Here is a 27,616-nt window from a genome sequence, read left to right as displayed (position 1 = left end):
ACCTTACAATCTCAGCGCAGCTGAATTCTCTGTGTGCCTCTCGAATTTCGATAACTAACGGCCCCAACAACACCGAATATCCACTGGATGTAAGATTAATGTCCTAACGTCCGTGGTCGGATTAGTCTGTCTGATGGGTATCCAGCATGGATGAAGAAAATAAAGCGCGAAAATGATATCCTCAGGATATCCAGAAACGGACCTACGCGGTAATCTATACTCCAACAACACCAACATATGACAGTCCTATGGACACCCGATGTACGTCTATAGCTGAATGTTGGAATATACTGGGGATAACGAGTTTCGTCAGGTATAATACATGTCCGCTCACAGGTCCAACTGGAGAAAGGAGTCCTCTGCGATGTCCGACAGATATCCAGTGTCCTGCGCTGCTTGCCCCTGATGTCATTTTTCGTTCTTTATTTATTTATTTATTTTTTCTTTGTCTGTGTGATTCAAGCGCTTGATGTGACATATTTAGTGAACCCAGCATTTTTTTGCACCGTAAATGTGGATCGACAGTAAGCACAACATGCCGTTATTGAAACCGGAATCAGGAATTTCATCATTTGTGAAACAACTTGAACTGACACGAAATAGTGACGGTACACTCTTAGAAATGAACTTCACCACATAGCACGCTCCTAGCCAGCCAACCATCATCCCGAATGACAACGTTCTCGCCCCTGATTTGTTCAAAACGGGAGGCGGAGCCTATTCTGTGCCGTGCATAATGAACACAAAACAGGCTCCGCCTCCCGTTTTCAACGAATCACGGGCGAGAACGTTGTCATTCGGGACGATGGTTGGCTAGGAGCGTGCTATGCGGTGAAGTTCATTTTTAAGAGTGTAGCTGTGAGAGTATAATCCCCCCCCCCCCTCCTCGCCTGCAGTTAGTGTACTCTATAAACGCGCCTTTCCTTTTTCGGAAAGATGAAAGAACCAACACAGACTGTTTCTTAGAATATTCGAACTTGGCAAGTGCGCACAACACGTCTGCGAACCGACACAAAGCGAACAACGAACGATGAGAGCCGAGAAGTTGAGGGGCGCTCCCGCTGGAGAAGTCTGCGAGAGTCTGAGCGTAGCATTTACCGTGTTAACCATTAATTTAACGTACTCCAACAATTTCGTCTGATTAAATTATTCAAATTAGTAATATAGCGTGTGTGCTTTAAAATTAAGAACATAGTATGCCTGGTTTATTAGGAGCATTACCTGGAAGAAATGTGCATAAACCGTCCCTCCCCCGTCCGCTTAACGTCCCCATGGATATCTTTCGGACGTCCGTTCGTATTGGACGAAACTCGTTATCTCCAGGATATCCCAACATCCAGCTTCAGACGTACATCGGATATCAATAGGACAGCCCCGTGTTGTTCTGGGGTGAGAAGAACAGCAGGAAAATTGTTTTTTTTTCCTTTTGATTCTGTGTTAGCGCCGCGAAGCAAAGGTGGCTATGAGCGTCGTACAGATGTGGACAGAAGGGGTGGGGGACAGGGGGTTAGTATTCGTCCTGGGCCGACTTCAGGGGGAAATGTGCCGACATTCGTCTGTAAAGTCTGCGGAAAACCCAGGGAAAACCTCAGACAGCACTGCCGGTGGATGGATTCGAACTCACCACCTCCCAGTCTTCAGCACGACCTTGCTACCACCATGCCGCTGGTAAAATGAGATGTAAGAGCGGTGGTGATTGCTATGCAACTTGTGCTTCATTTTATATCCGGGTTGAAGGGGTTGCAAAAGTTCGTTCCAAACTGCATCACGGTTATTTGCATGGCTCTGAACTTGTCATCCAAGCCCTACAAAGCGGAATGTCATGTACAGCACAGGATGCTCGATTCTAACGGATCGATAGTCGAGCTGTATTGGGCATCTCAGGAATTTCAGGGGGGGGGGGGGCGTAAGGAAATCCCTGGTGGTTCCAGTCAACACCACCTAGACAACACAAGGTCTCAGCACTCGTTCAACTGACGTAACGCACGTGGCCCTGCCATCGCTGTTGACGTGTGTTGCATTCAGTGCGGTGACATCGCAACACGTAAGGGTAAGTAAGGGCTCGTAACGAGCACGATAGCCACCACGAGGAAGCTAAACGAGGAGCAGAGAATGTGACCAGAGCAAAGCGTCGACAAGGTCCCTCGTTTCGTTTTTCCTAACGACTCGCTGACTTTGAAGCTGCCAAAGAAAGATGGCGCAAGGAATCTTCGCTCGGACGATCACACAAGCACGGCTAACCGTGCCTCATGGACTCGATGGCGTCAGGATGCCTTTCAACTGGACGAGACAGATTTTGTAAGGTTGTTAAGTCCGCCAAAAAAACGCTGTCCGCATCGTTGCGACCGTACTTCACACCGCCTTGATAGCTACGGGTGTTGTGATGCACAACTAAGTGCGAATTGGATGCCTATAGTAGTTTTCGAATTCTTCTCTTTTAGAGTAGATTGCAGACATTGTGTTGATGTCGTAATGAATGTGAACAGCAGAGCATTCTGTATATGTCCTGAGGTAGATAATTTTGAATTGAACACGGAATTTTAAAAAAGTTCAATAACGTTCTGTTCAAGCTCAATAAAAAAAAACGCTTTATTGCACTCCAAATTTATTTTAAGTCTGCTGTTGATGAAGCCCGAAGGCTGCGCGTTGTACTTCCATGCCTGAAGGAAAAATTTACATAGAGGTAATAAAATAAGTGTTTACGCTGAGGAGAAAGGGCAGCCTCGATCTTCCTTTTTCTTCTTCTTCTACCAATGAGATAATGGCCGTGATCCTTTTTCTTCTTCTGGTACTATACTGTCTGGTACTATACTGATACCACTACGTCTTCCTTTTCTCGCCTCGGACTCCCAATGTGCCCTAGAACTGGGCACACACTACTTCTCGTGTCATACTTAATACCATTCTCACCCGACACCATCGCCGTGGCAAGAATACGATTTACAATTATTGTGTATTGCTCGACGATTATACATACAGTGACATACTTTTTTGTTCATTATTTTTACACGACTAGCGAGCCATATAATGAGACTGGACGAAGAAGATGAAGATGAACGAACACTGAAACAGAACGAGCATGCACGAGCGCGCGAGAATGCGATATATCGGAACAAATAAAACAGTCCTATTGGTCGGAGAAAATGCAGCCTCGCGGGCATCCTGCTCTTCGCTCATGGCGGTGACATCACAACACGTGAGCGCACGTAACGTGCAAAATAGCCACAACGAGGGAGCTTCACGAGGAGCACAGATTGTGGCCACAGCAAAGCATCGATAAAGTTGCTCGTTTCGTTAGCCTGAACGACTCGTTCAGCTGTCTCGTGTCGTTAAGTTGGACCCGCGAAGCGATTAAGCCCTCTCTGGTGCGTGACGTTATCAAAAGAGTGCTCAGGCATTCTGTTATCTAGGAGGCGTTTCAGTTCAGAGAGACTGTTTGATGGTAAACCACCGTGTCAGAAAATGAATACAGAGCACAAAGCGCTGGAAGATATACTACTTCTGAAAATATTCCGGCTTTGTCTTATGCTTCGCTTATTACTCACTCCATAAAGAGCATGGCAGCTTTTCTCTTGCGTGCGTGGCATATCACACGTACCACATTATCGTACTATACCATGTCTCGAAGTTGCTAGCGTCCCCGGCGGCGTACGAACCCGCGACCTTGGAGCTATAATTAGGGAGTGACTTTTTCGGGTTAAATGCCTTTCTCAGATTCGGGGGGTAAAAATCGGGCGCTATTTTTAAATCTGTAATTCAGGGAGAAATCGGGCGATAATTGTACCTTCGGGGGTTGTCGGGTGTTTTTGTTTCTCCTCTTGTCTATTAAGTCATTTCCTAATCTCTCTTTTTTTTTTCTTTTTTTTGCGAGATCGTGACCTTCCAGCGGAAATCCCCGAAGGCATAGACAGTGTGGACACACATGGGTGTATCGCTGGGAACGTAAGTGACCCATTCTTACATGTGTTACGCGTGGCGACCTTTGTTCGTCTTCAGTGGAAACGTCACTTGAGGATTTCATAGTGACTGGAATTCGGGGAGAAATCGGGTTTAACCCGAATTGGTCGGAGGTCAGTTCGGGGGGAATAACCGGGCGGAATCGGGTTTAATCCGAAAAAGTCACTCCCTAGCTATAGTACGTGGAAATATCACGGACTCATCCACCGAAGACCGTACGCGGAGAGGCGGATGCAATGTTCGTCCCGGACAGAGAAGCCCAGATTTAAAGGCGAGTATCGGTATTCATTATTGCAACGGGATCGGGGAGCCGATCCACAAACAAAGCAGCGCATGGGGAGGTTTATTGGATTACTTCAGCCGGGAGAGTTCAGGTCAGCCGAGCACGAGATTGGGAAAGTATCTGCTTGAAACGCCTGCGTCAGCCAACATAGTTTGAAGAAAAGAATGCGACATGCTCGAATGCTTGACGCAAATAGGCGGTATCAGAAAGAAACCGTTGCGCAGGGTGTAATTTCGTTTTAAATCTGGTTATTTCCTGCTGTTATTCGGGAACCGCAAATATAGGCAGATTCTCCCATAGGGTAGAATACTGCGAGTATAGATAACGTGATTAATCAGCGTGCAGACGAAGAACGTTCTTGGAATGCACAGGTTTCTGCGATGGTGTCAGTTGTCTGCGCTCGTGGAAAACAACGTTTTTGGATTTATGATGATAATTGGAGGTTTTTGGCGCAAAAGCGACTGAGACCATAGAGCGCCGTTTTTGGATTTATGTTTGCTCTGAAAGACTGCGAACAGTGTGTGAAGACGAAAGAAACAATGACTTCTTTGCTTCTGCACATATTGTGAAATATCTTCAATGACCGATTGCAAAGAAATGTTGTGCAGAGCAGCCTGACATTTTGAGGCTGACATGCGCTCGAATAATGTTCCATGGACTAAAAGGACGTGCACGTGGATGAAGGTATCAACCGGCAAAGATATAGCAAGCATGAACCAATACTGCCATTGTTATCTTATCCTTATGATATCCAGTGCCGTTCGCCATATGGTAAACAGCAGTGAGGGCCACTGATATAGACGTTCCAATGAATAGTAGCGGATGTTCCTTTACTCCAACCGTTGTAGGAGTTTAACTACGCAGTGAAACCTCGTCAGACGCACATCTATCGGCATCAGTCATCAGCGATCGGTAATATTTAATGGCAGCCACGCATAAAACAGTTCATGGGCCTCTTTATGCTCAATGTCGGACACAATCCCAGACCAGTTTCGATCCTAGAAGTCATTCACCGTCTAGCACGCCCTCCTCTACGTGCTGTATACTCATCAGCCTCAAACTGTAGAGGAAAATCTTTTTATAGACGATATCACTGTTTTTCCGGTTTCTACGACCAGCTCCTACGCGCAGGCAATCTTTGAAACCGGTTGAACTATGTACACCACCTTGCTCGTGTATAGAATCGAAGACGGCCGAGCTCTCACCCCACGTCCGTAGAAAACGCAAAGGAAGAAATCGATACATTCACAACAGCGGCGTGTCGCCGGGGTTTCAAAACACCCGCCGAATAACATGCGCAACCAGAGAGCACGATCGGAAAAATGCCACCACCTACCAGCTAGTGCCACGAATCCATGGTGAGCTTTGAACCAGTATCACAGACGGTATCCGAAGGTCGACCAACACACCACTGTTATGCTGCACACAACGACGAAGTTCTGCACATATTTAGCGCTAGAAACAGATGTTTGACGGCACAGATCCACCAAAGAGAACAGCCAGAACGAACACTACGGCGAGGCGTACTCCAAAAGCGGAGGCAAAGAGCGGAGCAGCACAAACGCACGTGGCTCGATGACGTCAAGAGTCGTGAGTGGGGCGTCATCTATCAAGTAATGTTGGAACTTGAGACGGGCGCTGTGTATAGGTGGTTGCAGCGGCGATCATAGAACGGCATAAGGAGATCGTAAATGAAGAAATTGGATGAGCAGAAGGAAAATTTTGCGTACCTTAAATGAGGAACAATATTTGGAACAGATTTTGGGTAGATTTGACAGGGTAACATCATTTTACATTTGAGGCGACAAAAAGGTATCTCGTCTACTACGAAAGCAGGAAGACAAATAGTCCCACAGGAATTTCTAAAGTTGCTGTTACTCATTGAAGGAAATGTGTAATATTTGTGGGAAACGCCTCTAAGAATATTTTGCATTCCGTCGTGGTGTAGGAAGTCAGATATTAATATGATATGTCGAAGCAAACTCCGTATGAATCGAGGGTGTTGCTATTTTGTCAAAATTCGAGATTAGTGGCAAAAGCATATGTCAAGTGCGTGTGTACCAAGATAATTTCGGTCATGGCTAACACAAAATATAGGCAATGTTTCACGTACTTGTCTCTCGTCTACCAATGTCAGATGCAAATCGACGTCAACCTGCAACGTTTGTCCCACTTTCGCAGAAACACAAGCGTAATTCCGCTTATGGCACGTTACTGATGTCGCATACTTTCGTTTCGATCACTCTGCCAGAAAGTTTCGGTTACGTTTCACGACTTCGTCGTGTTGCGCCATCTACAGCCAACTACTCACAGCTTCTTCCGAAGTTTTAGGTAGTGCCCATGGATGGCGCCACATATCATTTCGGACAAGGACTGAACCGAAACGAATATGGTTCGGTTGCGGTTACGGTTCAGTGTTAGAACTCTCAATGCGGTTACGGCTACGGGATTCGCCGTTTTAATATCTACGGTTACCGGAGACCAAACCGTTGAGCCGGTATTTTTTTTTTTTTTTTTTTTTGACCGATTCATATGAACCGGTAACCGAAGTCACATTTTTCTTTTCAGGTTACGGTTTCGGTTAATTGCGCCGATGGTGAATTGCGGTTACATTCCGGTTACGGTTCTTGAAAAAAATTCGGATTCCACTCAGTTTTCGGTTCCGTTCCGGTTCCAGTCCCTGATTTCGGAATTCACAAGGAAAGCGACATGTTTTGAAACGAAAGAGAGTGAGGAACAGAAGGAAGTTGTGGCAACGCATTGCAGAGAGCAAAAGTGGAAGAGAAGGCAGCACAAATCGTCCTTGTGTACTATATCTAAGGCACTCGAGAATATCATTCACTTTAACACCTGCGAAGTACCTTGACCCTTCCGGCACGTATTCCATGCCAGTTTCTCATGTGTTACCCACCTAGTGAGTTCCCACCACTTTGACACTCTGGTTTAAGACCGGGCTTTCCAAGCGGTTTGCGTTTTTATTTTTCCTTGTCTTTATTTTTTATATATAGCTCTCGATGCTGTGCCTCACAATTTGCTGTATTGCTCGATAACGTCAAGTTAGGTTCGTTGGTAATTAAGTGGCTAAGCAATTATCTTACAAAGAGGTCACAGTGCGTTTGTGTTCCTGGTGCCAGCTCAGCTCATGACAATCTGGGGTAACTGTAGGGGAATTGTAGCGCCGGTTATTCATTCGCGCTCGCGGTGTGCTACGTGCTACTGCGCGGAAAATGTAGTGCGCGAGTGATATCTAAATTGGACACATTTCTTTTCCAGTTTGAGGTCGTAACTGTTTAGATTTTGAATAGAATAAGACTCGTATTCATCTAGTCAATTTCCGCAAGTGAAATAAAATAATACGTTGAGCCCTTGATCGTAATTGATGAGGAAAGCGCCACGTCAAAATAACGTAAAGTTACTGCGCGTGGCGGAGGTAAAAAGCGATCGAGAGAGTGCAGTGAATATTTCAACCGTATGCAAAGCGTCTTTTCGATTTGAGCGCTAGTAATTACAAGGAGCTTTCACTGCCTAAGTTGCAATAGTATAACGGTGAGAAATGCGCGCCTTGTATACCTGTTTACGGCCCTTTTACTCGATATGTCTAATATGCCGGTATCCTGGCATATTAGCTTTTTCTTCGACGCAGCTGCAAGCATGCCTGTACCTTCTAATGTGAGGCAAACTGTCGACATGCCATATATTCTTCCCATATTGGAATATGCTCCGGCTGTGTAGGATCCGGTACGGAAATAGTGTCTAGGGGCGGACCCAGGATTTTTCTGAGGGGGGGTGGGGGGGAGGAGGGTCCACGCATTGACCAGCATGCTACATGCACAACCTATAAGATCAACTGAAGCAGTATGTGAAGACAGAAATTGAGAAGGGGGTCAGGACGTCCGGACGCACTTCCTATAGATCCGCGCCCGCGCCTGTCACTCCGGAAATGTCTTTCCCAGCTAATGGCATTCACATTGAATGTCATTAGTCTGCTGCCAAACATCACACGAAAATGACCATAGAAAAAACAGCGCGAAAAACTGGACGTAGATAAGAGACACGTACACACAACGAGTGCCGTGTGTATGTGTAACTAAGTATCCACACGCGTTACGCGCAGCCATTGAGTTCCGGCTTCTTTTTTGCCCTACATGTGCGCTTGCTAGCTTTGATTGCGATCTCCGAAGCAGCTGGCTAGACCCGTGCGAATAGTGGTTTGAAAACCGAAGCGAATACGACGCGAATAGCTGGCTTGGATATTCGAATACGAAACGAATAACTGTACAACCGAAGCGAATACGAAGCGAATAGCTGCAAAATGAAACGGTTTGCACGCATAGGTTGAGGGGAAATAAAGTGTAAACGTACAGGAAACGTTAGCAGAGAACAGATATTTATAATTTGCAGCGGTATACAAGCGCAAAATATCTGTCAGTATGCATTCAGAACGTGGCGCATTCGACGACGAAGCATTCGAGGACGAAACAGAGTTCTGCGCTACCTCTTTTTGGCTAAAGGAAAGGGATAGGAGGAGTCTACTAATGCATAGTGTCTTTGGCGGTTTCGCTGTAGCTTAAATGTTTGTTCTTGCGTGGCTTTTTGCGCGGCAACTATTCGGGCATATTCGGTACAGAAGAGGCATTCGATTCGATTCTATTCGATTCGAATCGAACATACAAGTATTCGCTTCCATATTCTAAAAATTCGAGTATTCGCACGGCACTACAGCTGGCGCCCGTTTGTGCAACGAGTCAACAGTTCTCACGTGAGGCAACATTTGATGAGTTTGGAATAAGCAGATCATGCAGAGCATGAAGGAAACAAGTGCGCTATACGTTGCTTCCCCATTGCCGGCCGTGAATAGGAAGCGAATGTTCCACCTCAGGCCTCCGGGCGGTCTGCTGTTAACAACCTCTGTTCTGCGGTAGTATGGGCAAGCTCTGCGAATAAATAATTCCACACTTGAAGCGTGCCTCAGAGGGAGTACATTTTCTTTCTTTGACAGAAGAATTACAGCGTCCAAATTTATCCGAATAGTGACCAATGCAGACCAAGGGATCGTCACTCTTAATGCAACTAATATGTTAGCGTGTAGCCGTTTATACTGAATCGCAAGGATGAGGTCGTGTTAGACGAAGTGGTGTAGGTGTTTGGAAAGTAGGTGGGGTGGTGTCTTTGTTACAATTGCGTTAAGGTTGCAACGGGTTAACCCCTAAAGTTGCAGCCCCTAACAAGAGGTACCGTTATAAGAAGTGTGTGAGAAAATATGTAAATCAAAAGAAAACGAATTGTTGTATTATCGGTATATCAGCAGGCTTGGTGCTGCAGGAAAGAACATTGTCGGCTACGCATAGCGCCAAAGTGGTGGTCGAGGAAGGAGGACTTGGACATTCCCGGTTACGATACCCCTGATCTCGAAATACACGTTCTCGAAACAAGGAAAATCAAGAAGAATGCTTGACTGCTTTGTAAGCATGATATGCGATGTTTAAAATCACGACATCACTACTTAACCAATCGAATTCACGGGTTTTCCCGTGTCTGTACAAGATTGTTTTCGCAAACAAAAGCCAAATTTTAGCGGCCGTTAGGCTTAGCAGGGCGGACACGACGGAACAGCACGTTGGTTAGTTTATTGTTAGGTTAGTCCAAGTTTGGCGAACCCTTTCACCACCACCACCACCACCACCACTGTTCGGTGGTTACATATTTATGCTAGTCTAAGTTCGATGTTGGCAGTTCAGTTTCCCAACAACATTTATTTACGGTAGCTCATTTTGCAACGGGGATTTCGATCACTTTATTTCGAGGTACACCCGTCGAGGGCGCCCACAAATCCCTACTATGGTTTTTGCCATCGTAGGTTGTTCAGGTCGTCTCCATCCAGGGCCGGTAAACACTACACTATACTGCTGCTTCTGCGTATGTCACTCACAGTACCACCGTGTGGTGGGATAAACTGATCTGTAGGTTGACCAGGATCATGCCGTCATTCAGTTGCCTCGACGCATAAACCGAGAACTTTGATCGCCATTGTGTTCTGTGTAGCCCATATATTCGTCCATTTGGTTTGTCTCCTTTCACATCCCCTTCATTTTCCTTTTTTCTTTTCTTAACCACCAAAGTTCTTGGCTATTTCAGAGGCGGCGCGCACTAGTCGTATTTTATTTATCGCGGGACAATTATAGCACACTTCTTTCCGCTGATATGCCGCGGCGACACAGATTTGCGCGCGTACTACTGGCCTTGCCGTGTCTTCGGTGCGACGAACCCGCGCGGGCGTCTGGTGTATTTCACGGTTCCTGCTGATGACGTCATAGCCGGCATTCATTGGCGTCATAACAACGTCACAGCGTGAGAAATTGTCGGGGTTTCTCCCCTCTTCAACCGTCGGCGAAAGGGAAGAGAGCTGGCACCTTGATTTCTATTGCAGAAACGCACGTGCGGGTTTGTTTACCTGCACGCCCAAAAACTGGTTTGGGCAGCGTGTCTGCTGGTCCTTCTGCTTTACACTGCAGAGGGTTTTCCGGACCGGTCATCGTGCAGAGGCAACACTATTTCCTGGCCCCGGTAGCCCTTCAGTGTAGAACCAGTTATGCGCCATGTCGAAAGGAGAGCAGACACGAATGCACGTGGTTCTTGGTTTTCACTTATTATTATTTTTTTTTTTACATCCCACTAAGACAAACAAGATACACGCGCAAAAAAGAAACAACAAGCGCTCCTTACTGGAGCTCAAAATTCGTGAGATTAAGAAGGCGCGACACTCTCCAGCCTCTGTGGGACTCGATCCTCATGCATTTTTAAGATCCCGTAGTGCCATGAGGAATTGTTCAACTTGCGAGAAATATGTCTTGGCTGGTAGATTATAGTGCGATTAAATTTTCGGTGTGCGCATTACCAGGGCGAATCCAGACACTCGCTTCATTTTTTATTTTTTTGCGAAGCGCGTAGTTGGGGAGGGGAGAGGGTGTACAACTAATGCTGAACCTAACGTTTTCTTCTCTCTCTTTTTTAGGGGATCGGGCGTACTTTTCTACATCGTTCATGTCGCATTTCATGCGTTCGTTTCACTTTGTTGAATCACTCACAAAATGGAGATACCTCGAAGGGGAATTCTTATCCATTTAACACTAGTAAAATAGATATCAAATTGATACATCCAGGAAGATTTCGTCTACCTTGAGCCATCTGCCTCATACACAATTTTTTGTGAGCTGTCGTCAGACGACGCTGACTCGCCAAGGTTTCGGTTTCGGGCTATACGTAAAAGGTGCGCAGTAAAAACGGTTTAAGCCCCTTCGAACCGCTTCAGGAAAGTGAATTTTGAGCAGATTGCATGGGTTAAAAGCAAGCACATCCTTACGATTCTCAAACAACACAAATGTACTTTTGTTACTGCTGTTGCATCCTCCTCTGGGACTAGCCGTTATTTTCACAGCCCAAAATGAAAACCTGGGGGTGCTGGACGACAAAACTCGCGTACAACGAAGCCTACAACTGCCAGAAGGACGACCTCAAAGCTAACACAACTGAATGAACGCAGTAGCTGCGAGGAGCAAATACCTCGTGCACTTGAGGTTGCAGTTTTATTATTTTCAGTTTCGGTTTCAAATTTGTTTAGCAACGTGGTTCAATTCCAATCGTAGTTCCAATCGTTCACAACGCACGTTATGTCTGAACCGTTTCGCGAACCGGTAACCACCTCAATTTATTTCGGTTCAGTTCCGGTTCAGCGAAAAATACGGGTTTTTAGCGGCTTTCGGTTCGGGTTCAGTTTCAGTTCATATCCCTGCATGACACACATACGCTGCTTGGTGGCGCTGCGGTATTTCTCCTGGCGCGCTGTTGCGTCTCCTTATCTCCAACGGCGTATGTAGTTGACGTACTACATTTTTTTCCCCTTCGTTCCTAAGTTGAACACGACTATACACTCTTAAAAAAAGTGTGTACTTTAACTCCTTTTCCTCGTCACACATATCGCTCCGTTTTGGAGAGTACAATTACTGTGAAAAAGGAGTTTCCTCACTCCCAGAGTGAGAGTGAGGAGACCCTTTAACTCCCTACTGGAGAGTAATATTACTTTCCAGTAGGGAGTTAAAGGGTCAGAAGGGAGTGAGGAGACTGCTTTTTGAGAGTAATTGTACTCTCCAAAAGGGAATGGTATATGTGGCAAGGGAAAGGAGTTAAAGTACACCTTTTTTTTTAGAGTGATACTTACAGCAACTTATTCATACGTTTCTACAAAAGTAGCCTGTAGGTGTAACTTGTTACCGCTTTTTGTTAATAGCATCTGTAAAATGTAACTGTAACTAAGCTACTCACATATTGCGATATTTTCCGCGCGGTAGTTCTCTGGCATCGTCTTGTCGAGGCTTCAAATAGCGCATGTCCACGCCGAGACTGGGAAGTGACACGGGTTCGAATCCTGGCACCGGCTGTGCTGGGGTTTTCCGAAGACTTTCCAGACGCATGTCGGCACAGTTCTCCCTGAAGTCGTCCCAAGACACAGACTAACCCCCGTCCCCCACTCCGTCCTGCTGTCCTCTCTCCATCTGCCTACGTCTGTGTACGCCGCTCACCGCCACAGTTGCTTCGCGGCGCTAACGCGAAATTTTAAAAAAAAATCAAATACCCCACCTCTTTTCCCTGCTAGGAATTTCACTAATCTTGTCACCTCACAGGCAGCCAAGATGGCCTTGCACTAGCTCACGCCGTGATGCCCACTGGAAATCATCTATCGGTATATGACCATGCATGGACAGTACAAGTGCTAAAACAAGCTTTTGAGTTCCATTTATTCAGCTTTTTCAAACAGAGTAACTGTAACTGTAACTCAGTTACTGTTTTTGTAGGCTAACTGTAACTTCACTTTATTACATTTTTTGAGAACTTACCCGCGACTGGAGGAAATACTGTGAACACCGAATTTACAAGAAAACACAATTACTCCGATCCCGTCAGTGATCCCATAGGCGACATCATGCTGAAATACCCCGATCAGCTTCAACTCTTTGTTAATGTCAACGCTGTCCTCACTTTAAATCCAAGTGTAACTACTTATGGTTATGGACCATAGAAAGAGTGGCACAATCGGAAGAGTTCCTGTCGTCTCGAAGCCCAGACAGTCCTCCGCTAATGTCATAACCCGAAAGTACGGAATTCCAGCACTTTGGGTAGACGAATCTATGCATGGCAGTATCAATCAATCAAAAGCTGCATGTTATGTTATGAATATGGAAATACAATATGGACGACGCAGTGAGTTGCACTGCGCAGGATACGCCGCATAGCGTTCCACACTGACCGTGACATGCAGCTTTACAGTATCAAACGCAGTACAAGCAGATGACCAAGTACGCCCATTTGATTTGCACATTTACCAAACACACGAAGGACCGCAGCATTTTACCGAGCTTTTTCGATGACACGGAAGCCTACGTATCGCTCGTAAAAGTGGAAGGTACGCTTGATCCTCTAGCACCTGGATTAAAAGAGTAAAAACACAGAGATAGACAGCACTCGCATGTGACTCTACCAGCTTACACTCGACGTCTAAAATATACACTGGTGTCACAACAATTAAAAAGAGACAACTTGATCTGATTATTAAACTTGCATAAGTTCCGACACGTCATATTGTCTGTTTTCCATTGTTGCGACACCAGTGCATATTTTAGACGCCGATTAAATGTATGTGTTCCTCTGGTGTATGGACTATTTTTATTAGAGATGAGACGAATCCGGTATTTTCCGAATCCGAATAAAAAAAAACACCTCTACGGAAAAGTGTTTTGAAGCAGAATCAGATATCTTTGTTTTATGAAAAACAAATTCACTAAAATAAAATAGTTCACTTTCAACGAGGAAACATACCCGTATTACCTCTTCCTAAATATGATTTATTTCACATGTTGTTCATAGACTATAGGAAATAGATAAACTCTCTAGTCTGAATTTCTTCCGTAAAACTAAGAGATAATCGAGAGCAAAACCGTGTTGCCTTTATGCATGTAATGACAGTTCCTGCTTGAACTCTTTCGGTCCGGAGCAATGTAAACAAACAAACAACCCGTCGGCCAATCAGGCTTCCGATGGGCTCCGGAGGCGCCAATTTTAAATTGAAACAAACAAACGTGGTTGGTATATTCGAAAGATTCGATTCGCCATTCTGGGTACTGGGATTCGGATTCCCGTATCCCGAATCCCTGCCTATAGGAATCGAGTATTCGCGGGTTCGGTTGGCCCATCCCTAATTTTTATCAACCAATTTTCACGAAACTCACACATTCCTGTTTCAGGATTCGGGTCAGTAGATCCTAAAATTGCAGAATAGTAAACGGAAAAATTGAGCTCGTGTTGTGCTACGTTACGTTACGTCCTGTTGCCGTTGTGCCCAAGCTCAGGCTTCGTCGGCATGAATATTGTCCACGAGCTCGCCCGCGTGTATGCAATTTTTTTCAGTATGGTAAAGTACTTCGCTATACGTGGAAGTTGCTAACGCTCATATTGGTCCCCTCGTCCTTGGGGCTCTTCCTATCAACAGCAAAGACCTGTTAGACACAAGAGGAGACCTCGGTACATCTAGTGGCTTCTGTCTGCACCAAGACACGAATGCAGCATCGTCTCCGTATATTCTCCTTTGCATTATCCCCTCTGCCCCCCTTTCAAAGACCCTGCATATTTTGCCATGCCATAAAAAAGTCTCGATTTCCTTAGCGAAAAGCACATGCCTTCAAACAACCAATCTGCACAACACTCTTACAGCATACTTGTGAAATTATGGCGGGCTAGCCCGCCATAGTGAAATGCAACAACAAGAGGTAACGGAAGCTTACGAGTCCTTGACAATGTTCTTCTTTTTCTTCTTCGCGGAAACAGAGCCGTATTTACGCTGGACACAGTGTTTATCACTGAACAAACGTATAGTACTACAAGCTGGGGGAAAAAGTAGAAAAGGGAGATAGATAAGGCGCAATCAAGATGACACAGTGCACTACTTGTGCAGGAGGCCGCCTTGGTCAAGTGACTGTCCATCAGCCGAAGAGATACGAAAGAAGGCAGAAAATGTACAATCCACTAGCAAGATCTTGAAGAGGTTCTTGTATAGCCAGAAAAGGCGTGGTATATCGAAACATTGTCTTAACTTATCGGTCGTCCAACTGCATGTGGACAAGTGTCCTTGGATGCGTCTCAAGGTTCGTCGCTCCATGATTGATTGACACGGATGATTTTGAAGCAAGTGTCCCCGCGTTTGGGGTATACGAAGGTCGCGACTGATGAACCCATGCTTTTCTGTGTGCTGTTATCCAGGGTTAACACTTGGGTGGCACCAGTGGGTCTAAGGAGTCGTGACAAATTTGCCCTCCAACGTTGACGGCTTGAGACAGCGGATTACCTTTCTTGAGTCTGCGTGTCCAGCGCGGGGCTTAGAGATGACTTGCTGACGTGTAGCTGTCCTCATATAACCTCGCGGGAGATAAAGTTCAGGGTCCAGCTGCTCAACATATTCTTTTTTCAGAAAACACAAGGCTTACGGGCACTTAGTAACTTCACTGATCTGCAGTCAGTGACCCTTCTAAGGGGTGACATTGGGATTGATCGTTAAGTCCGCGGTACTAATGTATCGTACGCATCGGATTATCACCTGCTTGTTTACACTGCCAAACAGGACGCGTCTTTGCACTCTATTGGAGTTGCCCAAAGAACGATACCCAATGAAATATTCGTTAAAGAGGCCCAGCTGTCCGGTTCACTTCAACTTTATTTTTGGCCAAAGGGGACGGAACGCCATCAAAACACACGGGATGCGGAAAAATCGACCCCGGAAAAAACGGCCCCGCAGAAGTCGTCCCTGGTGGGAACGTAGGTTAGTTTTCAGAGGTTAGGTTAGTTTAGGCTCGTTTTTACGGCCATGCGGTTGGGGGCAGCTGGGCAACGCTACGCTATAGCACCGTTTGACACAAAAAACTTATTTTCTTTATACTTTTCTTGCGGGGACGGAACAGTAACCAAACAATGTAACCCATATAATAAACTAACCAACAAGTTGCTCCTTCGTGTCCGCTCTACTAAGCCTAACAACCGCTAAAATGTGGCTTTCGTTCGTTAAAGTGTATTGGACAGACATCGAAACTTCGTGAGACTTCGTGTTTGTGTCTGTCCTTTCGTGTTCCCTAGTCTCGGGGTTTTACATTATGCATCGAAAACCTGTAAATTTGAGTGTCGTGTTTTTAAATGCGGCATATCATCTTACGAAGCAATCGAGCATTCCCCTTGTTTCCTTGTCCTTGTTTCGAGAACGTAAATTTCGAGATCGGGGATTTCGCAATCGAGAATGTCGAAGTCCTATGCGTGGACCACAGCTTTTTGTACCGTGGAACCGAGCAACATAAACGAAGCACGGCCCCTCGAGACGAAGCGAGAGCTAGCATTGGGCTGCGGGGGACTACCGTTTTCTTGTGCAATCCACATTCTGATTGCGTTCGCCGCAGAAGACTATATAGGATGCCGACCGTGCGTCTTTCGAAAAAGGCCTTGCTATACTTTGGTTTCATGATATGCGTTCCGAACGTGCTGCCGGGCATAATAACATGCCGATATACATGTACCTATAACATGACAGTATAAAGTTGACTATACCAGATCCGTGGCGCAGTTACACGCCGAGACTGGGAGGTGACGTGGGTTTGAATCCCAGCACCGTATGAGCTGTCTGAGGTTTTCCACGGGTTTTCTGGCAGATTTTCCAGAAGAATGTGGGCACAGTTCCTCATGAAGTCGGCCCAGGACGCATACTAAGCCGCCCGTTCCTTATACCCCTTCCTGCTGCCCTCTCTCCATCTGTACACGGCTCCGCTCGTAGCCACTATTGTTTCGTTCTCTATTTGAAACTTCACTTGATGATATCGGAAGCTTTGTGCAGCCCAGGGGACGTTCAAGAGACGTAGACAACTGACGGTCAAGAGTCAGGACCGGGACAAGTTTACCACTTTTAGCCAAGTTTAGCCACTTTACTAAGTTTACCAAGTTTAGCCACTACCATCTGCCATCCCAATTGGATTTTCAGATCAATGTCGGCATATTCTGCCCTTGACGAATCGTACCTACCCGAGTGGGGCATGCCGTTCGGAATTTGAACAACAACAACAACAAAAAATAAAAATATTTGATATGTAGCGTCAACACTACCAAACTTCTTGATCAAAGCGATATTGGTGGTCCAGACGTTACACGGTCCAGACATATACCGACGTCGTATGAAATCCCATGTTTGAGTGACGTCAAAAACAGCCAACTAAGCTTCCGAATGCCGTCATTTCTGGAACCGTTGAGGGCCTTGGACAACACCTGTGCTCTCGAGAGTGTGCTTATCTGTGCGGAAAAACTTAAACGAAGAAAAATACCTGTTTTTATTGTATTCCCTACCATAACGCATAAGTGGATGCTCATTCGGTGTGCACTATAGAGGTGCAAAAGTACCGGAATTTCGAATATGGGTAAATATTAGGGCCGTGCGAATATTGATTTATTGATTCATTCGTGCCCAAGAACAGCCACAAGGGCATTGGTGTCGGTGCACATAAAGAGAGGCAGAGAAATAGCAATTACCGTAGAGTGGCAAATTACCGCAAATACATGCAAAACGCGCACACATACGTGCAACACAACAACACGATACCGTTTCACCGTACACCACAATACATTGCAACTGAATGAGTACTCGCAAATAGACATTGAGTGAAGTAATGAAATTGAATGAAATTGTGACAGTACATTCGAATTTTTTGATTACTGAAACGAACTGTAGTTGCACGACGCTATTCTCAATTACAACAACAACAAATAAGCTAACGATAATGAATGGGGAAATTCGCTATTCCCAATCAGTTGAATTCAGTAGTTGCACATCTGACTCCGATTCCGAATATGAAATTCTATATTCAAATTTTGAATCGAACTGGCAGTCTTCAGCACGACCTTGGCTGCTACCACCAATGAGCGGGACGCTTTAATCCGCTCGGGTATGCCTCTGGTATATTGTTTTTGGTTGGTTGGCGAAAAAAATAATAATAATAGGGAGAGACTGAATTCGTCGCACGAAAAATTCGGCTACTCCCATAAACAGACCCCTCCCTGCCCCAATGAAAAAAAAAAAAATGCCTCTTTCGTGATAAATATCTGCATCTTCCAATAGTTCCGAAGCTAATCTCGTAACAGAAAAAAAACGCGAGTGCTGCTTCATACGAAGATCTGTATCCATATAATATTACGTAGATCTGCTGCTTATATCTGCATAAGAGTTGCATATGTGTTGGGGTTGGTTATATAACTATTCGCTTCGGTCTTAAAATTACTCTTCGCGCAATACCAATAAATATCAATGTCTGAAACAGAGTGTCGATAAACATCGATGAAATTTGGTAGCCTAAAAATATCTATAGTTCCGACATTTTCAAAATATATACGGCGTTGATTTAAACACAACGGTTGTGGACACAAATATCGAAATGACTCTCAGCCACTTCGTAAATTACCAGCGTTGGTAGGTTGGTTGTAAGAAAAGATAAAATGAAATGATTACCAGTGTCTGTTTGCATTGTATTTCTATTTTTGCTGAAACAAGGATAATTAACGACAGCTGTAACGATGGCTGTCTCGATTTCGCCCATGACCGTGTAGATCCTGAGCCCAGCGACCGGCACTTCTTCGGTTCAACGCATCTAATATTAATCTGGCTCCTTTTTATCCCATCACGTGATGTCTAATGAGTGCGCGCGTCTGCTGTGTGAAGTCACTGTTGTGATTGACGTCACTAGGGGGCTTCACTGTAAACAACATATCCGATTCTGTAACAAGAAGCTGGCATTTACATATAGGGGTGTTTGTAACAGAATACGTGCATTTGCACAATGGCAAGGGGAAACGTGGCAATGGCCATGAATAGAGTATTGGCACACAAACGAAACGTTAGAGGTCAAGCAGACAGGCGGTAAATGTTGATGGCGTAAAATAACAGCGTTCTGCTTGTAAACCATAGTTGCAAACCTAGCACAACGCTGAGTTGTACATGTGAGAGATAACGCTTAACATTTTAAGATCATAAGATCGTAAGAGATCACAAAACACATTTTAAAGTTTTATAACTTGTATTTGTGTATTTACAATTTAAACATATAAAAATGGAGACGCAGTACACTCTTAAAAATGAACTTCACCACATAGCACGCTCCCGCCAACCGTAGTCCCGAGTGGCATCGTTCATCCCCCTGATGTGCTGAAACGTGTGCGTAGGCCATTTTTGTGGAAATTATGAAGTTCATAATTGCCACAAATATGGCTGTTAACTGTTTTTTCCCACCCCCCATGTAATGCCCGTAAGGGCCCTCGGGGTAATATAAATAAAAAAAGGAGACCAGTGCTCCACGGCTGCTCATGCTTAGTGGCACCTATAGTGTAAAGCCACTGTAAAGCCAGTTCATAGATACGACACGAATAAAAAAGAAGCCATAATGAATTACTTTAGTGTCGGAGCAAACTACGTCCGTCCGCAGAAAGACCGCTGTCCACTCTGTCTCTCTCTCTCTCTAAGCGATTCGCCTGCCTGGTGGAGGCACGACTGATCATGCGCCCTGGGACGACTTCGTCGAGAACCGGGACAATATGCTTGTGAAATCGTTCGCGAAAAACCCGCAGATGGCATAGGCAACGGGATTGGATCTCAAATCACCTCCCAATTTTAGTGCGGTTTTGACTATTTCCGATGTGAAGAACTGCGACATGGACAAGGTAGGTGAAGGGGCAGGGGTCTCAGGTATAGGCAACGAGGCGAAAGATAGAACATTGGATCAACACTGCTTTCAAAATGAGGTGATGTTAGAATTATTTTTTCCAATTTGCAATGACGGAACAAATATCCATAAACTCCGCGCGAAGAAACGTGACCGCGACCGTGACGGACACCTAAAGAAAATGCTGAATATTTGGCGTGGTCCAGACACTCACTTGTTCTGAAATTCGACCTCCTATGTGCAACTGGCGATAAATATACGTACCCTTTAGCAATCCTACGAAGCCTACTCTAAATATGCGATGTTATGACACATACCACATGGCAGGGTGACCACAAGGTCAATGTTTACGTTGGGATATCAAGTGTTTGACGATTCTAAAGTTACCGAACTGCTGAGGAGCTCAATAACTTTCGTCTGAAGAAGAATGTCATCGTTCCTTCTTTCTGGGAAATGATGACATTTCGGACGACGAAGCCAACGACCACGCGATACAGAAAGATGCAGAGACACGAATATACATTTCTCTTTTAAGAAATGGTACATTTGAGACATTTCAGGAGTAAAAAGAGATCAGGAGTCATTTTCGGGGTTCTGCTCATCGTGTCCCTCTGTATTTGTTTTTTTTCTTTCGTTCGAACACTGCGCCGCAGGCAAGCTTTTCTCTTTCACTTCTCCTCTAATTTTCCCTTCGTATCATATAGCTAAGTTCTAAATAAATATTGTGTCCAAGTGACTGTCAACGCTACGTTATCTTGCAAAGGCTATCCTATAGATGAGTAAGAGGCAAAAACAAAATAGCTTCTCAGGCGGACACATACAAGAATATTAGACACACGCGGGAAAAAAAGTGCATTCTAACGACGACCGAATAAGAATCGGACTGTATTCCAATTTAGTATTGTCAATACTGTGACGCAGGTCTTTCTGCGACGATGTAGCATGCAACCAGGGAAAGACAAGTAATATCGCAACGTTCCGTCAAAAGCATATTCCACCAGCTCCCGTGGTAGCGGGTTCGAATCCCCGCACCGTCTGTGCTGTCTGGGTTTTCCCTGGGTTGTCCGGCAGACTAATGTCGGCACAGTTCCCCCCTGAAGTCGACCCATGACGCGTACTAACCCCTCTGTCTCCCACTCCTTCCTACTGTCCTCTCTCCATCTGTCCACGTCTGTTGAGCGCTCATAGCCACAGTTGTTTCGCGGCGTTCATTAGTAAATTATTATTATCCTTATTATGGAGCACGCGAAAAGAACAACAGATAACTTAATGATGAATGGGAAAGTATTTATAAAAACTATACAGCTCCTACAAAATTATGTTGCAAAGTATCGCGAGCATTCAGTGTATTGGCAGCACCTCGCGCGTAAAGCTTCTCAAATCCGTCGTTGTCAAGAATGAAAAGAAGAAGAAAACAAAAGAAAAGATTGAAAGAAAAGAAAAGAAAAATTGCATCCTATGTTAGGTATACGTGCTGCCACGAAGAACACAAGTAAAACCCACGCTGATGAAAATCGGCCACCGGAAAGGTACTATATGCCAAAAAGGTGGAGACCGTGGAGACACCGAAATGACCGAAATGTCTGCGCACCGAGATGTCCGTGCAGCGAGATGTCCTAGACCCTTGTGAAAAACCGCAATAATCGTCTTCGAATTAATCAGGAGGAACATAGAAGCAATAACCATGCCAAATCCTTTTACGATCCTAGCCCCTAATCCTAACCCGGGAGAGCCTATAGCCCCTAGGAGGCGCGAAGTCGTGCTTCGTTATCGCTTTTAACTTTGGGTGCGTTTTTTTATTCTACCCGGGTAACTCGGGGGTAACCCTTACTGGGCGAAAAATCGAGGGTGAAGGAAGTGACGTCATAACCTACCGGCGAAAATTCAACTCTCGTCGCTCGAGGGTTACTCTGGGTACCTACTCTCACTGACCCAGCTCAGCAGGTGGGTAGCAAAGGGTTATGACGTCACACGATTCAAGTGAGAGTCCTGCGTCTTTTAACTTTCGGACTCCGAGCATGCAGGCGGTGCAGGCACTGAAGCGCCCATACTGCGATGTCCCCAGCTTTGGAATACAAGACCTCGTGGAACGTATCAGTATCGTCCACGGTCTCGTCGCTGTCGTGTCAAACGGTAAGCCGTCTGCTTTATGCGCGGTCGAGAAGCAAGCCGTGCTGTCAGCTACACATGGTCGTCTGCGTTTCTCGGTGGTAGTTAAGCACGCATTCTAGAGGGTCGTAACGAATATATGGGCACGTATTCAAACCGTGCTTAGGTGTTGCACGAGAAATGTCGGCTGAGCAGAACATGAATCATGTGCTGACAAGCGTCTGCAAACTTCTTTGCAGCTGAAGATCATGAATGGCTTGCTCAGCTTCTTTAACGTATTTTGACAGCGCCCAAGGTGGTCCCTCTTCAACAAGAGGTAGTTGCTGCGCAACCACATGAGTTTGGAGAACCCTGCACGAATGGGCCGAGCATCTCCCCATCCCAAACTGCTGAAAACAACACAAGCCGACTAAACGGCGTCCTGTGGCCTGATAAGGCAGTAAGGTTCTTTCTAAGCCTCTGCCAAGAGGAGGAAGAGAGGAGTGGCACAATGAAGTTCACGAAGGCCTTTTGGTCTAAGTAAGTGCACCACATGAACTCAGCTGTGCTTTAAGCCGCGCAAACGTTTGGAGAAGGGGTGTAGTGTCAATCCAGAAATGTTACAGATGCAAAAGTTCTTATGTTCTACCTCAGGGCTTCAGCCTTGCTTGCGGAAAAGGGATACACGCTGGCTTCCACCCAGTGCTCTGACAAGTGGAAAAATCTTAAGAAAACCTACAAAACAGTGGCAGACAGCAAAAACAAGAGTGGGAATGGAAGGTCTGTTGGGTTTTTCAAGGTTCCTTCATAAAGTCAGGTTGATTTCAGGCCAACACCTGCTTTTTACTTTCACACAGTCAAAAGTGGGAGTATTGGAGTATTATGCACGATGTTCTTGGGAAGAAGCCCGAGATACAGCCACCCGCTTTGGCTCAAAACATCTAGTGGACTCCACCTCGTTGAGGACCAAGAACAAACATCAGAAACCCCACGTAGTGAAGTCTCTCCACCTCGCAAGAAGAGTCGAACATAAAAAAACAACGTACGCTATGCTGGAGAACGCTTAATGTTGGAAAATGAGAGGGTTGAACAGCTGGGGACCTTCAATCAGCTGTTCAGAGAGTACCTTGAAATGAAGAAAGTGCAAATGAATATGCCCAAAAGTTAATGCGTTAAGCATTTGCCCTGCTGACAAATGACTTCTGGCAAACAAGAAGCACAGGGTAATGTACCAAAGACTGATGTGCATTTGCAAAAAAAGAAAAAGAGGAAAACAGAAAGCAAAAATGACATTTCCACTTGTCTTTGTCATATTTATTTAATGCAACCTGCAGTCGCATTGCGCTATGTACACAACAATGTGCAAATAATGGCCATGCTTGCAATGGATACAGTTCTGGATGGTTTTCATGACTGTACAGTAAATAAACGCTAGTGAATAGTGAAAAGCTTGTACATTGGTAAAAAAGTAGTACACGGAATCTACAGGATGTCTATCAACCGAGAATTAAAAGGAAAATGAAAATGGCCGGGAAAGTCAGGGAAGATCACAAGCTTTCACTCACTGCAGCATCCTGATCTGCGGGTGTCTGATGCGCCTTTTGCATTAGTGTTTCCTGGAGATGAGCACAACACTGACGCCAAAAAAGGTCAACTGAATAATGGCAAAGTACAGTTGAGGCAGAAAGTGTCAGCGAAACCATCCTTTGCTTGCTTTCAGTAAATTGCTTAGCTTTGTGAACGGCGTTGGTTGTAAAACGTTACATCATGCCTGATGGTCAGGGAGTTTTGTTCCAATTGTCAGCAAAAGCCAGGAAGGGTCAGTGAAGTCTGGTAGACACCCTTTACATACTAATCAAGTTGAAACGCATGAAAAACGGCCATGGAGCAAACGATTACAAGGAATTTGCAATATCCTCGCGTTTCTGGATGGCAATCCTCCTTACGTCGGCAGGGGTTTCGTCCTCTGGGACACTCCTCTCATCCTGCCTGTCAGCAACCGGTGGCTCCTCAAATGTGTCACCCCACATCAGGCAAGCATTATGAAAAATACATGCCACAATGATGATGGTGACAATTATGTCTGGTCGTCGGGTTTCCACACGAAAGAGCCTTCGGAACCGACCCTTCAGCAGTCCGAATGCCCTCTCGATAGTTACCCTTGCCCTAGAAAGATGCACATTGTACCTCCTTTCCTTGGCTGTCAAGTGACCATTGTCTCTGTATGGCGTCAAGAGATGTGGGCCAATGGGATAGGCGGCACCTCCCACTAGATAACTGTCCAGTGGGAAGTTATCTGAGTTGAGCATTCCATACACCTCAGAACGGCGAAGCACGCGTGCATCATGCACTGAGCCTGCCTCACCAACTGAACAGTGCAGGAACCGCATCTCATGATAACAAACTGCCTGTAGCACCACAGAGTGAAAACCCTTCCTGTTGACGTACGAGGAAGCGTTCTCCTTAGGTGCAACAATTTCTATACGCGACCCGTCAATTGCTCCCAGGACCTTAGGAAACCGAGATTTACCCTGGAAGCCAAGTATGATGGGCAACGCATCGTGACAGTTGCTAGGCCAGGCAACGAAGAGACGTGCCATGTCCAAGAGAGCCGAACCAACCCTCCGAACACAATGGAAGACCGTAGACTTTGCAACACCGAAGCGGTCCCCAACACTCCTGCAAGTGAATGATAGTGTCATGTAACAGCTGGGGTAAGACAAGGCGAGGCATTCGCACTAGACAGACAGGATACTAATCTGTTGCTGTTCGAAGTGGGCACTACTAAAAATGTGTGGTATGAACAGCAGGATCGCATTAGAATTCCTCAACTGAGCAGTATTTCGCTTCTCAGGCCATGTAACGTGCAGATACACTTGCCTAAAGGATTCCAAATTCGCCAGTGACCAGATAACAACAAGAAGCTGCTTCATGGCGGGAATCGTGGGCCGTCCGGGGCGAATAGTTGCAGATTATAATGCTGGGGCCAACAGCGTTGCCATCTTCTCTACAGTTGACCTGTGGAGTCGAAAGTGCGACTTGAAGGTGTCTTCCCCTCATGGCTTGCACTGTTTCTTCGGCATAGTGGGCGACCTTCGGAATCGTTCGGCCGTAACGTGCATAAAGCAAAACCAAGTCAGCAAATACTGCGCATAGCGCTGATTGTCACCTTCACCATTGCCATTCGATTGCATATTTCAGTGGCTTTAGCACGACTGTTGTTTCGTTGGATGCATACCTTTTTCTTCCTTCGTCACCATCTTCCCCTTCGTCAAATGCGTCAAGCAGCACAAGTGCCGCAACTTCTACAAATATGTCCTCGTCAAAAACGTCGTCTGCCTCTGCCGCCATGTTCGCTGAGACGGGCGTAACTCGTAATGGGCGAAAATTTCTAAATGGGAGTGCCTAACCACAGGTCACGTGACATCTCACTCGGGTCACGTGGTGCGTAACTCGGGGGTTACCCGGGTAGAATAAAAAAACGCACCCTTCCATGGGTTTCCTGAAGATAAAGATGCGATGTACTCGGAATCGTTCTGGTATGGCACCGTCCCCTATGGGCCTTCAATTGTCAAGAACGGTAAGCATTCCCTTCCCCCACTATGTTCCGATAGGTCGAATCCATTTGGATCTAAGTGAACTAGGACTTCCAGCTGTTGTTTTTTATGTTCAGAGACCAAGGTACATTGAGGTGCGTGTTCAATACAGGTAAGCACACAACGACCATCCTTGTTCACTTGAGCTTTAAATACATTCTCCAGTATCATTATCTGCGACATATAGAGATTGCGACAAAAGTAGTAGCAGCCTCCAGTTATGACACCTACCGCAACAGCAATCTGATAAACCAAGGAATTGTCTGGACCAAGGAAGGAATATATATATAACACTTGTTTATATATATATATATATATATATATATATATATATTTATTTATGTAAATACCTCAAAGAGCCCTTAGGGCGATACATGAGGGGGATACGTACAATATATGCAACATTAGTACATGAAACAGCACATACACTGCACAAAATAGTTAAGGTAATAACAAAATTCACACACATACAAGAGATGAAATAATGCTTTCTCACTAAATGTGTAGATATGATGCCAAGTTTCTACGGAAAGTTTGATGGTTAGGCGAGGTGACTAAGGACTGAGGAAGGTCATTCCAATCGGCAATCGTATGTGGAAAAAAATAATACAAAAAGTGGGAAGTGTGACAAGTGATTGGTTCAACCTTATATGGGTGGTCTAATCGGCCTGAGATGTAAGGTGCGGCTGTGATGAAAGATGGTCGTATAGATGGGCTGGAATAAAATTTGTGAAAAAGGGAAAGACGGAAGAAACTTCTGCGAGTTACGAGAGGCGGAAGGTCCAGAGAAGACTTAAGTGATGATATGCTAGAAGGATAGGAATAGTCTGAAAGGATGAAACGAGTGGCGCGGTTTTGAACGGACTCAAGAAGGCAGATGAGGTTAGCATGGTGCGGATCCCAGACGCTTGACGCATATTCAAGCCGCATATTCAAGCCGCATATTAAGCCGCATATTCAAGCCATATACATATATATATATATACGTACGTTTGAGTACAGAACTTCGGCCCTGAATTTGAAGCCTATTTAGTGTGTGTATAAAAATGTACCAATTGAATTGAATTGAATTTATTCACGAGATGGGAATGTAACTTACACTGGCTATGTACAAGGGATGGCCTAAAAGCAGCAAGACTGCTGCTTGACGAGGGCACACCCCCAAGAGGATACTCGGCACAACGGCAGTAAAGTACATACACGCAATACACACGTGACGACAATACACAATATGATTCGTGCAATGTAACTTTGAGCAGAAAATATTAATTGAAAAGAAAAAGAAACCCAAGAATATACAACATGAACAACAAGTGAGTCAAGTACAAATGGAAACCATAGACTCAACAATGCCACTGCCAATGCCACTAACAACTACTAAGAATTATTTCCTTTCGATGCAGCGCAAGGAAGTACCCGCGCTCCCAACTACAATATATATATATATATATATATATATATATATATATATATATATATATATATATATATATATATATATATATTGCAAGTACATTTTGAGATTGCGACACGATTCATGTTCAAATTTTCCATGAAACCGTCAGCCAAAAAGCTACTACTTTCGCATGCATACGTAGATTTTTCTCGATCCAAAGAAGCGATAACTGGCTCGCGATGCACGGGCGTATCTCACACACGTATCTCTTGTTGACTTGCACGCGTCGCGCCGCTTCTCTTGCCCAAGAAGCGAGTTTAACAACCCCACCGAAGGACGGGACCTTGAAACGCTCCACTACGTATTCGCCAAGGAAAAGGCGACGACAAACTTCGAGTAATACCTCCACAACATCACAACACGGGGTGAGTTCTAGAATGAATCAAGGACAGCACCAACCTAAAAGTAGGAACAAGGACACGCGGAACTTGGTCCACGAACGGTGTCGCAC

General features: G+C 45.3%; 1 protein-coding gene and 1 pseudogene across 2 annotated transcripts in view; both read right to left on the bottom strand.

The window, feature by feature from the left end:
• LOC135394615 (putative polypeptide N-acetylgalactosaminyltransferase 10) overlaps positions 1-5,805 on the bottom strand; it is a 211,154-nt gene extending 205,349 nt beyond the window's left edge. The window contains exon 1 of one of the 2 annotated variants that reach the window (XM_064625446.1): positions 5,577-5,805. The gene's annotated coding sequence lies outside the window, so the exon portion shown is untranslated. The remainder of the gene's footprint in view (positions 1-5,576) is intronic. The other variant, XM_064625444.1, reaches the window with a different exon arrangement.
• An 18,203-nt stretch (positions 5,806-24,008) lies between these two features.
• Positions 24,009-25,464, bottom strand: LOC135395905 (uncharacterized; annotated as a pseudogene).
• Positions 25,465-27,616: the final 2,152 nt, after the last annotated feature.

Source organism: Ornithodoros turicata, chromosome 5 (assembly GCF_037126465.1).
Source record: "Ornithodoros turicata isolate Travis chromosome 5, ASM3712646v1, whole genome shotgun sequence".
Lineage (NCBI taxonomy): Eukaryota > Metazoa > Arthropoda > Arachnida > Ixodida > Argasidae > Ornithodoros > Ornithodoros turicata.
Note: the sequence above shows the minus strand (reverse complement) of the source record. Positions and strands in the feature narration are given on the sequence as shown.